The sequence below is a fragment of the Cupressus sempervirens genome, chromosome 4 (genome assembly GCF_028749045.1).
Source record: "Cupressus sempervirens isolate cs-2001-9-10 chromosome 4, ASM2874904v1, whole genome shotgun sequence".
NCBI lineage: Eukaryota > Viridiplantae > Streptophyta > Pinopsida > Cupressales > Cupressaceae > Cupressus > Cupressus sempervirens.
Genome location: NC_143121.1, coordinates 237,080,104 through 237,094,667, shown reverse-complemented (window position 1 = coordinate 237,094,667; position 14,564 = coordinate 237,080,104).

Genomic DNA, 14,564 nt, shown 5'->3' with positions numbered 1-14,564 from the left:
CAAATTTCAAGCGAGCTTATATATCATCTAAACTTACCTCGATACACCTTTTCCCAACTTCACTACCCATAGTTCAATCTCTAAATGAAGTTTCAAATTCTGGTGCTGTGAACAATCTTAATTCAACTTAGTTGAATCAAAAGTGATTACAGTCTTTGATATTCCTATCTCACCATCTTCTAACTTTTGTTTTGAGATGTCTAATCCTTTTACGAATGACTCATTGAGTTCTTCTCAAAGTTCACTAACTACATTTCTTTGTTCATCATTGTCTTTCTTATTTCCAGAGTTCCTTTGATGGTTCCTTCTATCATTTCCAATGTTTCTTCCATCATTCCTTCTATTTGCAAAGTTTCTTCCATTTTTAAATCTATCTCTAATGTTTCTATCCATTCTACAATACTATTTTGTATGTCCAAAGTTGTTGCATAACTGACATACTGGAGTTCTTCTAAGATTTTGTTGATCAATAGGTGCATGATAATTCCAAGCTATGTGTCCAAATTTATAGCACACAATTGATCTTCTTTCTACACAAGGTCTTCCTTCTCTAAATATCCTTTCATTAGATCTTCTTCTATCTACAGGGTTAGTATTTTCAGACATTCTACTATTCCTTCTATCATTGTCATATTTAGGTTTCCTACAATCAAACTCTTTATGACCCATACCATGACAATTATGACAATAAAAATCCTTAACATGATTAAATGACTTATTTTTAAAATCTCTTTTCATTTGACCTATTTCATTACATGAAAAACACTTACCTCTAAATTCATATCTAGTTTCTTAAGGAGATTCCACTTGCTTTGGTTCATCCAATATCTCATCTTCCTTGTCTCGCCCAATTTCTTTAGGTTTATCAGAAGATTGATTGGATTCAATCTTATTATGAGATTTATCTTTCTCTTTTGTATCTGATCTATTTTTAGGTTTCTTTGCATACATGTTAAATAGATAACCAAGACCAGTCTTATAATAGACAACTGTCTATATTGACATTGAATCATCAAGTTTTTCTCTGCTAGAATAAAGCTTCTCAAGTTTTTTCTTGCACTGAGTTAGTTCACCTTTCACAATAGTGTTGTATTTTATGAATTTCTTCATGATCTTATTTCAATATTTCAAATTTAGATGTCTTCTTTGCTAGACTTTCTCTAAGATCTGCACTCATAGTCTTCAAATCAGATTCAACTTTTCTAGGATCATTCTTCAAAGTCAACTTTAGATTGGTAATATTCAATTCATGCTTCAAGATCTTGTACTCATTCTTCAACTTTGAGTAGTCATCATCACTAGTTTTAGATTTAGTAGATTCAAGCTTGGATTTGAGATTTTCAATCTTGTCTTTCAATTATCTAGTATATACTTTGATCTTCATATCTATCCTTTAGCTTATCTCTTTCTTCAATAAGGAGATCAATTTTTTCAAGTGCCTATTCAAGGTTCTTCATCAACTGGTCCATATCCATAGGGATCATACTCAAGTTGTTAAGCCTCTTTTGAGTAACTGTGCTCTGATACCAATTGTTGGAAATAGAAATTACTGAAGAGGGGTAGGGGTGAATCAGTAATTTACAAACTTTAGTAACCAATTGAATATTAGTTATTAATTTGAACCATACATAAGAAAGTAAACAAGTAATCTTGAACAATAACAATAACCATGCACAAAGATAACTCATAACACCATATTTTGTTAACTAGGGAAACCTTGGCCAAGGGAAAACCCAAGTGGGGATGATGCCCACTAGATAATATACTGATATATATGTTCCTTGTTAGAGTCCATGGACCCTATTAGGAGTGAATGAGAAAATTCAGTATAGAGAGTCCTTGTTAGGAGACTTTGAATCCCTGTTAGGAGTTCTAGTATAGTAGATGCAAGAAGATCCCACTACCCAAACATGCACTTCCAATTACAAGAAGAGCTCACTACCCAAACACACAATTAGTCCTCTGGATATAGGTGTTGTAACTTCTTTCTTAACTAATCTCTAACCATAGCTAGATCTTAGATCACAAAATCAGGTTCTCAAAACTTCACATATATTGCTTCACAAAAGTTTTCATATCATAATACAATTGCTCAACACAACACATCACATTTTTTTGATTCACAAGATGTCCTTTGCATAAATACCATGCCTTTTCACAAATTTCTACTAGGTCAGCTAAGACCATAATATACTTTTCCAACTTAGAGTAAACATCTAAGATGTTAGCCCTAATTGGTCAAGTAATTTTTTTGTAAACAAAATAATTCCTTTCCTTTAATTCCACTATCCTATTTCACTAGTAAAACATGTATATCTCTTTCCTGTATAGTCCATGCTGATGTCTAAGGTTATACATGCCATCAAAAATATATATACTATCTCCATCTAACTTTGCTAGTCATAATATGACATCATTAACAAGTTACATATAAAACAATACACTGCTATAAACTAAACTCATACTTAGACAATTTTTTGGGTACCAAAAGCTAAGTATCTTTATTTCCAAGGTTCTCTACAAACATGTACATGATGTGTTTCCATAAATGACAACAATTACATATCTTCATTAGCCAATTGTCAACAATATGATCAAATAGATTCATTGTATCTATTCAATTCCATCTCTTCTAGAAACTTCTAATGGAATACATTTATTATATATGCTACCTAATCCTCTCTTGGAATTAAATGATCCAACCCATCAATCCTTATCTTCAACACACTTTCCATATCCCAATAAATTAACTAACTTAGATAGAATTCATGATTTATCATATTCTTTCAAAATACTATCACTCAATCATTACTAGGTTCTGACACTTGGTCATCGCTAGATCAATTGCTTGACAATTACACTTTTTACTCAATCGATACTAATGCTCGATCATTACTAAGTCTCACTAAACTTGTACTAGCACTCAAATTTCTCCACTTTGACACTCAATTGATACTAGAATCCCTGAACATAAATTTCAAGTTCCTTAATCTTCTAGTGTATTCCTTCGTCAAGTGTATGTAATCTGTTAGTCTCTTTACATGTCTTCATAATCTAAACAATCAAAATATCTTTTCAAAGTCTAACTAATCAAATGTCCATTGTAGCTTCCTTTCCATAACTCAACCTTTCTTCTAGGTGCTTTTGTTATGAGAAATTTCTTAAATCCTCTTCATAAATCAAATAGATATGACATCTAGATTAGATAGCAATATGTCTCATCTGCAGATTTGACATCAAAGACAACATAATAATTGTTTCAATTGTAGTTTCCAAAAATCTCCCTCTTTGGAATTGATGGTAACACCTCAAATATTTTATTTTATGAATAAAATATCCTACTTTGTTGCCATACATTCAAAAAGAGCTCACTTCTATGAGTAACCAATACCCTTAGTTTCATTCTAATTTTCATCCATGCAATTTTAGAAACTCCCTCTAAGTTTTGAGTTCAAACTCTATCTATCATAGATATTTCTACTAGTTTGGATCTTTAAATTCTTCCTCTCACATATTGTATCCATACTCCTCCTCTTTGACAAAAATGCCATTGACACTATCTCTCTTGGTTTCATTTTCTTCATTTATCTTGATTATGTAGATAATTACATGTCAGGGCTGAATTCCATCATCTTTCATCTCTATATGACTAACATGTTATGTTCTTCTTCTTCTTTACTTTACTTGACTACCTTAGGCATCTCCTAAAGTAGAACTGTCTACATCAATGTGTAAGGTATAATGATTAGCACATTTGATGCATAATACCATATTTCTTTAAGTTTCTTTCCTTAAGGGAATCACCCCTAGTCTACCTCTGAGCTATTCACGAGCATCTTAAGGTAAGGATTTAGTGAATATGTCAATAATTTTTTCTTTGGTGTGTATATATTCTTATTTCACTTCTTTGTCTTGAACTACTTCTCTCAACTAGTGATACTTGATAGAAATGTTCTTTGATTGTGTGTGCATCACAAGAATCTTTGATTTGTTGATAGAACTCATGTTATCACAATAATAACCACTAGATTTTTAATTAATTCTTTCATTCATTTCAATAATTTCCTAATTTACATGATGTTTAAATAGTACACTGCAACTACCACATACTCAGCTTCTCCTATTGATTGGGAAATATAGTTATGTTTCTTTCTTTTCCATGACACCAATCTCTTTCCTAGAAAGAATGCATCTCCACTAGCTCTTTTTTTGTCATTAATATTTCTTGCCTAATTAGAGTCAGTGAATACATTCAATTAAAATCTATCATTCTGCTTGCAAAACAATCCATAGTCTATTGTACCTTTTAGATATCTCAATATCCTTTCCACTGCCATCATATGGTTTTCCTTAGGATTTTCTAAAAATATAGCAACTATCACAGTAGCTAATGTAATATCAGGTCTACTATGAACAACATATTGCAATTTTCTAATCATTAAATTGTAAAGTGTTTGGTTCACATCAGAAGATTCAACATTTTTTGATAACTTATGTCCTGTATACATAGGAGTGCTCACTAGTTTTGATACTTCCATTCCAATCTTTTTCAATATCTCCTTGATATATTTGGACTAAGTAATAAAAATACCATATTTCATTTGATATACTTTTAAGATAACAAATAATTTGATTTTCCTAAATATTGACATTTCAATTTCCTTCTTCATTTCATCAGCAAATGATTTGAATAATGATTTTTTTTTCTCCAAACATAATGTTATCAACAAAGATCTTAGATAGTGGTACATCATTGTTCTTACCAATCTTCAATTATAGTTTATTGTTATCATTTGTCCTTTCAAAACCAATCTTCACCAAGTAATTGTGAAGTCTTTCATACCATGCTCTTGGAGCTTGTTTGAATTCATATAGAGCTTTTTGTAGTTTAAATACCATAGTCTTCTTATTCGGGTCCACAAATCCTTTAGGTTGTTCTATGTATACTTCTTCCTCAAGTATACCATTAAAAAATGCAGTTTTGATGTCCATTTGATCTACAATAAATTTTTGTAGGATGAGTATGCAAGCAGAGTTCCAACTCTTTCTAGTCTTTCTATGGAAGCAAAAGTTTCTCCATAGTTAACTCCTTCTTGAGAATATCCTTTGTATACCAATCTTCCTATGTTCCTTGTAACTTCACCTTTTTCATTTAGCTTATTTTTGAAAAACCCACTTTGTGCCAATTATATTTTTGTTCTTTGGTCTAGGTACTAGAGTCCAAGTGTTGTTCTTTTCAATTTGTTCAATTTCTTCATCCATTGCATGAATCCAATCTTTGTTATCTAGAACATCTTTCATTGATTTCGACTCAAATTCAAAAAGTAAGCATGTATCAATTTCGAGTTTCTTCCTTATCATAACACTAGATTATCCATCTCCAATAATTTGTTCAGGTTTATGATGCATTCTTTTATATTTAGCTAGCATAGGTAGTGTCCTTCTCTATTCTTCAACAGGTTCATCTTGAAAAATAATCTTTGATTCATTATCTCTTTCTTGTTTAGGTTCTCATTATTGTTTTGCGCATTGAGCATTGTTTATCTGATGGTCAACTTTATCTATCTTTGACTGGGCATCTTCTTCCTATTGCTCAACACCCTCTATCAGCTTCTCAACAATTAATTTTTGCACCTCGACATTCCTTATCTACTGGGAAATTGTAGCTTTATTTTCTTTTTCAATTGGATTAGTTGGAGCACCATCATCCACATATATGAATGCACTACAATCTTTAGGTTCTTTCTTACATTCAACATCATTTATTTATGTAAATTCATCAAATTTCACATTTTCACTTTCCACAAGATTTTTAGTATTAGAGTTTAAACACTTGTAAGCTTTACTTTGTTGATGCAATTATTAATTGTGTATTGTCTTTGATGTTACCCAAATATCATATCAGTTATCAAGCAGAGTTTACTGAGCTCAGACGGTCAGCAAAGTAATTTATAAGTGACTACTGAGCATTCCTAAACATTACACCCAAAGTTAGCTTTTATCGAGCTCACTCGGTAAGCAAAGGAAAATTAGCTTCTACCAAGAAGATTCAATAAGCAAAGAAAAATTAGCTTTTATCAAACTCACTCGGTAAATAAAGGAAAATTAGCTTCTACCAAGTTGATTCGGTAAGCAAAGGAAAATTAGCTTTTACCGAGCTGATTCGGAAAGCAAAGGAAAATTAGCTTATACCGAGCTCACTCGGTAAGCAAAGAAAAATTAGCTTTTATCGAGCTCACTTAGTAAACAAAGGAAGGTCAGTATTTACCAAGTTAACTTGGTCTCTGAAGGAAGTTGCAAGGTTTGCAGTGTTTACCAAGCTCCATTTGGTTAACATTGGGGAAACCATTGTAAGCAGTGGTCACCGAGCTAGGTCGGGCAGTGAAGAATTTTATTATTCTAAAGAATTAAGTTTAATTGTTTTATGTAGCTGACTAATTTATGTTTTTTAGTTGTTGTAACTTGTAATTGAGCCGACTTGACAATCTGTAAGGTATATATGAAAGGTCAAGTTGTGAATTCAAAAGAGGAGAAAAAAAAGTGAAAAAGTGTGAATAAGAAAATATATGAGTGAATGTTGAGGAAGGATTAGATATCCCTATGAAGCTGCAAAGTTGCATTCGACTAGTGAGGATCTAGTGAAGTAGAACATAGATCTGTGTTCAGCAAAGATAAGTTGCATATATTTCAGATCACTTCATTGTTTCTTTCTAATCATTGTAACAGTGATTCAAAATCTCTTAACATAGTTGGTTTGACAACCATTTTTTAAATCCTCTAACAAGGTGACAATTTAGTTGAATTGTTTTAAAGACCTCTGACAAGGCCACTTCTAACAAGGTGATTAAATCCTCTAACAGGATCACACCTAACAGTGTATTTTGTAACCTTTAATAGGGTTGGCTCCTAACAGGGCTCACTTCAGAAGAGTGAAAATTGGTAACTAGTTACTTGGTGATTTTTCCCAAATCGGGTTTCCACGTTAAATCTGGTGTCTCTTGTGTTCATGTTACTTCTTTATGCATGCATGTTATCACTTTAAAATGCTTAACAAGTTATCAAAACATCTATCAAGTCTCACCATTTATTTGTGTGGTTACTGAGTGTCAACAACAGCTATATTTTAAGACATCTAAGGATCTATGGATTTATTTTTTGAGTAATTGATTCACCCCTCCCCTCTTAGTTACTTCATCTCTATTTTCAACATACTTTTGGTGGAGTATCTTAGGAATATACCTTCATAACTCTTAGCATCAAGTTTTCATTCCAATTATATTTAAATATGTAGGATTTTCTTCCAAAGATTTTGAAAAATATTTTACATTAGGAACATATCCATACTATAGTTCAAAAGGTGTAGCATTTGTACCTTTCTTGACTTGCACTCTATTCAAGGCATAGAAAAAAATATTAATAGATTCTCTCCAATCTTTTTTAGATACATTCTTCTCCATCATCAATGTTCTAGCATAGTCCATGATTGATCTATTTCTCCTTTCAACTATTCCATTCTAAGGAGGGGACCTTGCTACTGATATTTGTTTCTTAGTTCCTCTGTCATTATAGAATGTAGTGAACTCATTGAAAATAAATTCACCACCTCAATAAGATATTAGGCACTTCAAAATATTCCCTATTTCTTTTTCAACTCTGGCTATATACCACTTAAATAACTAAAAAGTCATCATATTTAGCTTTGAGAAACATCACAGTCATCAACCTAGAGTAATCATCAAAAAAAAAAAAAAAAATAATTGTCTCCACAATAGCTTTGAGCATCAATAGGTCCACATAGGTCAGTATGAATGAATTCCAAAATATCACTAGATGTGTATGTTTTTCTCTTGAAACTAGACTTTATTATTTTTCCCAATTGACATTGTTTACACATAGCATTGCTTATTTAGTTTTGGCAACCCTTTTAGTTTCTAATTTTACTAATGTTCACTAAATTGTCAAAATTTACATAACATAATCTTGTGTGCCATAACCAAACACCTTCTTATTGTGCAAACACATATGTATGATTAGATAAATCTAGATAGAACAAATTACCTCTTGTCTAATCACCACTTCCAATCAGCTTGCCATCAACATCATATATCTTGTCCTTTCTATGATGGAATTCAACTATCTACCCTAATTTGTTTACCTATAAAAAACTCAATAGATTATAGTTAAGTCCTTCCACCTAGTAAACATTTTCATACTTGACTTTTTTAGTCAATTGAATAGTCTCTTTACCTTTCACAATACATGTAATATCATTACCAGGTTTAACACAACCACCCTTGTATGGTCCAATATCCTCAAATTTGTTTCTATCACCAATCATATGATTAGAGAAACCACTATCAATTATCCATCTATTACTTTTGTTCACATATGATATTAAATCAATTTTCTCATCTTCATCAGAATCTTCTTTCATAAAAACATAGAAAACTTCATCATCATTACTTTAAGATTTATTGTCAATTTCTTCTTTAACAATGTAGAAGTATTTCTTACCTTTTTCATCCTTTTTCTTCTTGTAGTTGTGATCATCTCTTTTGCCTTTGTACTTGCTTCCTTTTCTCTCATCCTTGTCTTCTATGTCAGGGCATCGTGTAGCAATATGACCAACCTTGTTGCATGAAAAATAAATTATAGGTAACTTACCTTTATATTGACCTCTACCTCTTCCAAATATTTTTGCAATAATTGCTTCAAGTTCATCAAGTTCACCATCACAAGTGTCACTATCACTCTTCACTTGTTTTCCTTTTCATTTTCTAAGAACCAATTATGACTTAATAGAAAATTCAATGGTAGTACATGTGTAGTTATCAAAATTTAACATCTCAAAAGGAGTAAGTGTACCAATTGCACCTTCCAAAGTCTAATTCTTTTCTAGAGTGCATCTCAACTCTTATATTGCAGAAACCCTAATGACATATACAAGAAGTAGAGTCCTTAAAAAATTTCTTATCACCATTTCATATTCAATCATTTCATTTGCACCTCAGATAACATTTAGAACTTCCTTGATTCTTGTGCAATATTGCACAATGTTCTCAACTTCTGTCATTCTCATTTCATCAAATTTTTCCATCAAACTCTCTAATTTGACTCTCAAAACATTGTCATCTCCTCCATATATGGTCTTTAGTTTGTCCCACATTTGTTTTGCACCGCCATAATCTTTTGTGTCATTGAACTAGACATAGCTTAATGTTGAAGCTATCTCCAACATTACCAGATTATGTTGTTTCTTTTCTTTCAATTTTTGAGTAGTCAGAGGAATGATTTTTATCTTCACATATTCATTGTCCACAAATTTTATTGTAGAAACATCACCAATACTAGCTATATGTAATCTCATCATCATTTGTCATGCAAAATTTCTCCTTATTCAGCTTTGATACCTCCCTTGTGAGTCATGATCTTTAGCTTTGAGTTCCTTGAAGCTTCTCTTTATAAGAACCAATGTTATGATACCAATTTTTAGAATGTTTAGTATAAGTGAGGGGGTGGGGGTGAATCAATTATTCAAGGTCCATTAGTACCAATTGAAAAATAAAACAATTAAACATTTTCTATTATGCTTGTCATGCAACTCAATCTCTACCATAGTATGAATAATAATATTAACTAGTAGTTTACTATCCTAATATAATAGACTTACTAAATGTAAACATTTGAAATGTAAAACACCATAAAAAATTCAACACAAGTTAGACACAAATATTTAACATCAAAATCCAATTTGAGAAAAAACCACTAGAAACATGTCACCAATTTTTCACTCTTATGAAGTGAGCCCTATTAGAAGCCAATTGTGTTAAAGGTTACAATACACACTATTAAATGTGAACCAATCATAGGATTTAATCACTTTGTTAAGAATGGCCTTGTTAGAGGAATTTAGAACATTCCATTAGAATATCATACAATTAAAGGATTTACACAGACTGCTAAGTCCTTAATGACTATTAGGTGAACCTTTGATTAAAAGCATTTCACTACAAACTATTTACAATGATTAGATAGAAAATAGTAGGGTTTGATCTGTATGATTATAACTCACTTTGAAGTTTCAAATATCTTGTTTAGTTCATGTGTTCAATCCCTGATAAGCCTTCCTTGTCACCTCTATCCTTGATTTTATTGGCAACCCTTCAAGAATTAACCCTTATCTTTACTACAAACTTAAGCTTTCTACTTATATTTTCTTATCAATCTCATCAACTTTTTTCTATCTCACTAAAAATATTTCAAATACACACAACTTCTTTTCTCTCTTCTTCAAATCTCTCTTCTTAAATTTCATCTCTATGCCTCCTAAAAGAAATAATTTAAGTCCTTTTCCATTTTTCATAATCACCATAGACTTAGGGTTTGTGATTTGATCCAACAGATTCATTATATCTATTCATCTACATCTCTTTAAAAAACTTCTCTTGAAATTTGTTCATTACATATCTTATCTAAACCTTTCCTCGAAGTAAGTGATCCAACTCATCAATCCTTATCTTCAACATGATTTCCATATCTGAAGAAATTATCTGAGTTAGATAGAATTCATGATTTCTGATACACATTCAAAACACTATCACTCATTCATTACTAAATTCTAACACTTGGTCATCACTGGATCACTTACTTGGCACTTACACTTTTTACTTGGTCGATACTCATGCTCGGTCAATACTAAGTATAACTCAATTTGTATCGGTGCTTGGATTTCTCTATTCTAGCTCTCAATCAATACTAGCATACATTGGCATGAAATTCAAGTTCCCTAATATTATATTGTATTCCTCGGGCAAGCTTATGTAATATGCTAGTCTCTTCATATGTCTTCATAATGTAAACAATCAAATTATCTTGTCAAAGTCTAACTAATCGAACATCCATGGTAGCTTCCTTTTCATAACTCAACCTTTCCTCTGTGTGCCTTTGTTATGAGGAGTTTTTCAAATCCTCTTCATCAATAAAATATATATAAAATTTAGACTAGATAGCAACATGTCTCATCAATATATTTGACATCAATGACAACATAACAATTATTTCAATTGTAGTTTCCAACAAACTAGGCCACACTTGTTGGAAGCATGCATGCTAATGATATTCCTATGAGGGAGTATGGTAGAAACATAGATCATTATCATGATGTTATGTTACATTCATGACTGTTTGACATTGATGTCATCATAACAATTTTTTGTGGTATTTGATAGAAGAACAATAGTAAAGATCAAGTTGGTACAGATAGATTGTTGAGTACTTTTAAGAGTGAGATTAAAGGGAGATTATACTGAGATTAAAGGGAGATTATACTATGTGTCTAGTATATGCAACTAACCTTAGAAGCATAAAATATTAAGTTTGGAAGAAGTTATGCAAGTTTTGGTGAAGATTGTTATGAGATAGAGTTTATAAAGACATGTTCTAGTAAACTTGTTATATCTCTTAGCAGAGTTATTATTTTGAGAAGTCAAAGTTAAAGATGTGAAGAAGATATGTTTTTGATGATGTGGACAAGCTCACTCATCATAATATTGTGTGTATATAAATTTATTCAAGTTTCAAGATGAAAGATTAATGTTATCACTAAATGTAAAATGTTCCTTATAAGGTCCTATAATAATTAATTGAGGTGTAACAATTGTTAGAAATAATAAAATCAAAATGAACTAAAAATAGAGAGTTATAATTTAATCCAAGAAATTTTGTGACGAACATAATTACCACACGTTATATGAGCTTTCCAAGATCAACACAAGAGAGGAGACAAGGATTTTGTAAGGGGAAAGCAAAGAAAACCCATTGTGAATTATATGAATGAGGCAAATGCCTAAAGAATGAAGAGAGAGAGAGAGAGAGAGAGAGAGAGAGAGAGAGAGAGAGAGAGAGAGAGAGAGAGAGAGAATGTGGAGGCAAAAGGCTCATTACATGAACTACATCATGATTTTGTTTTAAGAATGAGAGAGAAGCATCTCTTATAAAGAGATGAGAAGAGGAGTTATTTGTAACTCCCATGTGAATGATTTCCACATTCATAAGTGTGTGCATAACAAGTGTCATAATCCTCTTGAGGAGGAATAAACTATTTTCCTTAATAAAGAAATCACGAAAAAGACTTGTCCTCACACGTGGACTAGAGGAAAAAAAATCATAAGGGATACCTTGGTTTATCCCACTTAATAAATACAACCAAGTAAAGATTACAAATTCCAACAACAATTGACTTAGGGAATTATTTTATGGATTCAATATTAATGAAGGACATTTTCCTTTATCATGGAGGAAGCAAGTATGGATGATTGTGAATGATTGAAGAGAGGAATGTGAAGATAAGAAGAGCTAAGCATAAGTTAAGGAAACTTCATTGCCAAGGTTTTATTGTGTGATATGAAGTTTGATACTTGGATCAAAGGTTCGTGAATTGGTCTACAAGATCTAACAGTGATTGGTTCAGTTGATAGGATAGAGAAAAGAAGTGTAAAGTATAGTACACACATTTATTCTACAATGAATAGTTGAGAGATTAGTAGGATAGTGAGTTCAATCATCTTGCTCTAGAAGCTATTTGGATAGTGGGTCCTTCTATCTTCTACAATTCCTAATAGGGTTGGAATCTTCTAACAAGGATTCAAAATCTCCTAACAAGGACTCATATGTACTAAATTTTTTAATAGACTCCTAATGGGGTCCATCCTCTAATGAGGAATATTTATATTAGTACATCATCTTGTGGGCATCATTACCATTGGGGTTTTCCCTCTGCTCAAGGGTTTCCCTAGTTAACATATTTGGTGTAGTTTCCTATGTGCATCTTGTTATGATTATTGTTTACTTTGGTTGAATGGATAAGATTTTTTAAGGTTGATAAATGTTTTTATTATTAGATAACCAATTCACCCCTTAATTGCCCCCCATGCTACCCCCCCGGTAATCTTGGTGGACTATTTTTTCTAACAACTGGTATCATAGCATCAAGTCCTTAAAGAATAAGCTTAACAACTTTGGAAGATCAGTGGTGAGTTATTCTAGAAAAGATAGTCATGGGTCTAATGGAGGAAATTTAGACACACAAAAGATGGAGATTCTTGGTGAGTTATTAGAATTTTTTATAGAATTGAGAATTGAGGCACAACATAGATTTAGATCTAAAGAAGACATGAAGATCAAGGAAGGTATGGAAATTGTTTCTTGTTGGCCATGTAATGAATTTGGTCATTATGCATCTACATGCCCTAAGAGAGTAAGAAAAACTAGAAAGAGTTTTATTTTTGATGAAGATGAAGAATTTAAAGCAAGTAGGGAAAGATTCCTGAATGATTGTGATAAAGATAATGAGCTTGAATTGGTTAAGAAAAATGAACTAGTAGAAGAGATATCTTTGGTAACTATTATTGATCCAAAGGCTAACCATGAAAAGTTGGAAGTTATAATTAGCAATGATTTTAAGAATAGGAATCAAATTGAAGAGAAAAGATTCAATTCTAGGGTAGAAGAAATAATTCAGTTGAAAACCCCTAAACATAATGGAATAGTAGAGACAAGAAACAAGTCAGTAATAGAAGATGCAAGAGCTATGTTACTTGAGAATGATGTATCCAACATATTTTCGAGAGAAGCTATGAATAAAGTAGTCTACACTATGAATAGAGTGCAAGTCAAAAAAGAAACAAACAAGATCCCTTATGAACTATGGTTTGGTCACTCACCTACAGTTAAGTATTTAAGAATTTTTGGTAGTAAGTGTTATATCAAAAGAGATGATGATATTGGTAATTTTGATGCTAGAAGTGATGAAGGTATGGTTCTTGGTTATTCATTGAAAATCAAGGATTATATATGTTATAATCTGAGAACTAAGACTATTATGGAAAGTGCAAATGTAAGAGTTGATGAGAAATTCAAGATACAAGAAAAAATAGTTGATTACAATTCAGATAATGATGTTGCTACTAAACCAAGGAATGATGAAGTATTCCTTGAGAATAACAATGATTTTTAGAATGAAGGAGAACTAAGACAGGAACAAAGCTCAAAACCTTCAATAGAGCCAAGAGTTTAGATAACAAATCCTAATTCAGGTATGAATATGACAACGAATCATCCACTCAAGTAGATCATCAAAAGTAGAGGTAAAGGTGTGATGAAAAGAATTAGAAAAAATGAAGAACTATGTTTGATATCTCAGGTAAAACCTAAGAATGTAGATGAAGCATGTAAAGATGACTATTGGACGTAAGCTATGAAAGAGGAATTGGATCAAATAGTAAAGACTGAGACATGGGAATTAGTCCTCAAACTAGTAGATAAGAATGTGATAGGAACCAAATGGGTATTTAGGAACAATATGAATGAATAAGGAAAATTTGTAAGGAACATGGAAAGATTGGTATGTAAAGGTTACTCATAGTAAGAAGTAATAGACTATGATGAAACCTATGCTTCTGTGACAAGAATTCGAGCAGTAAGGTTAGTCTTGGTATGACAAATAACAATCTCCATTGGAAAGAAATTGATGATGGATTAATGATTTTGGTAATATTTATTAATGA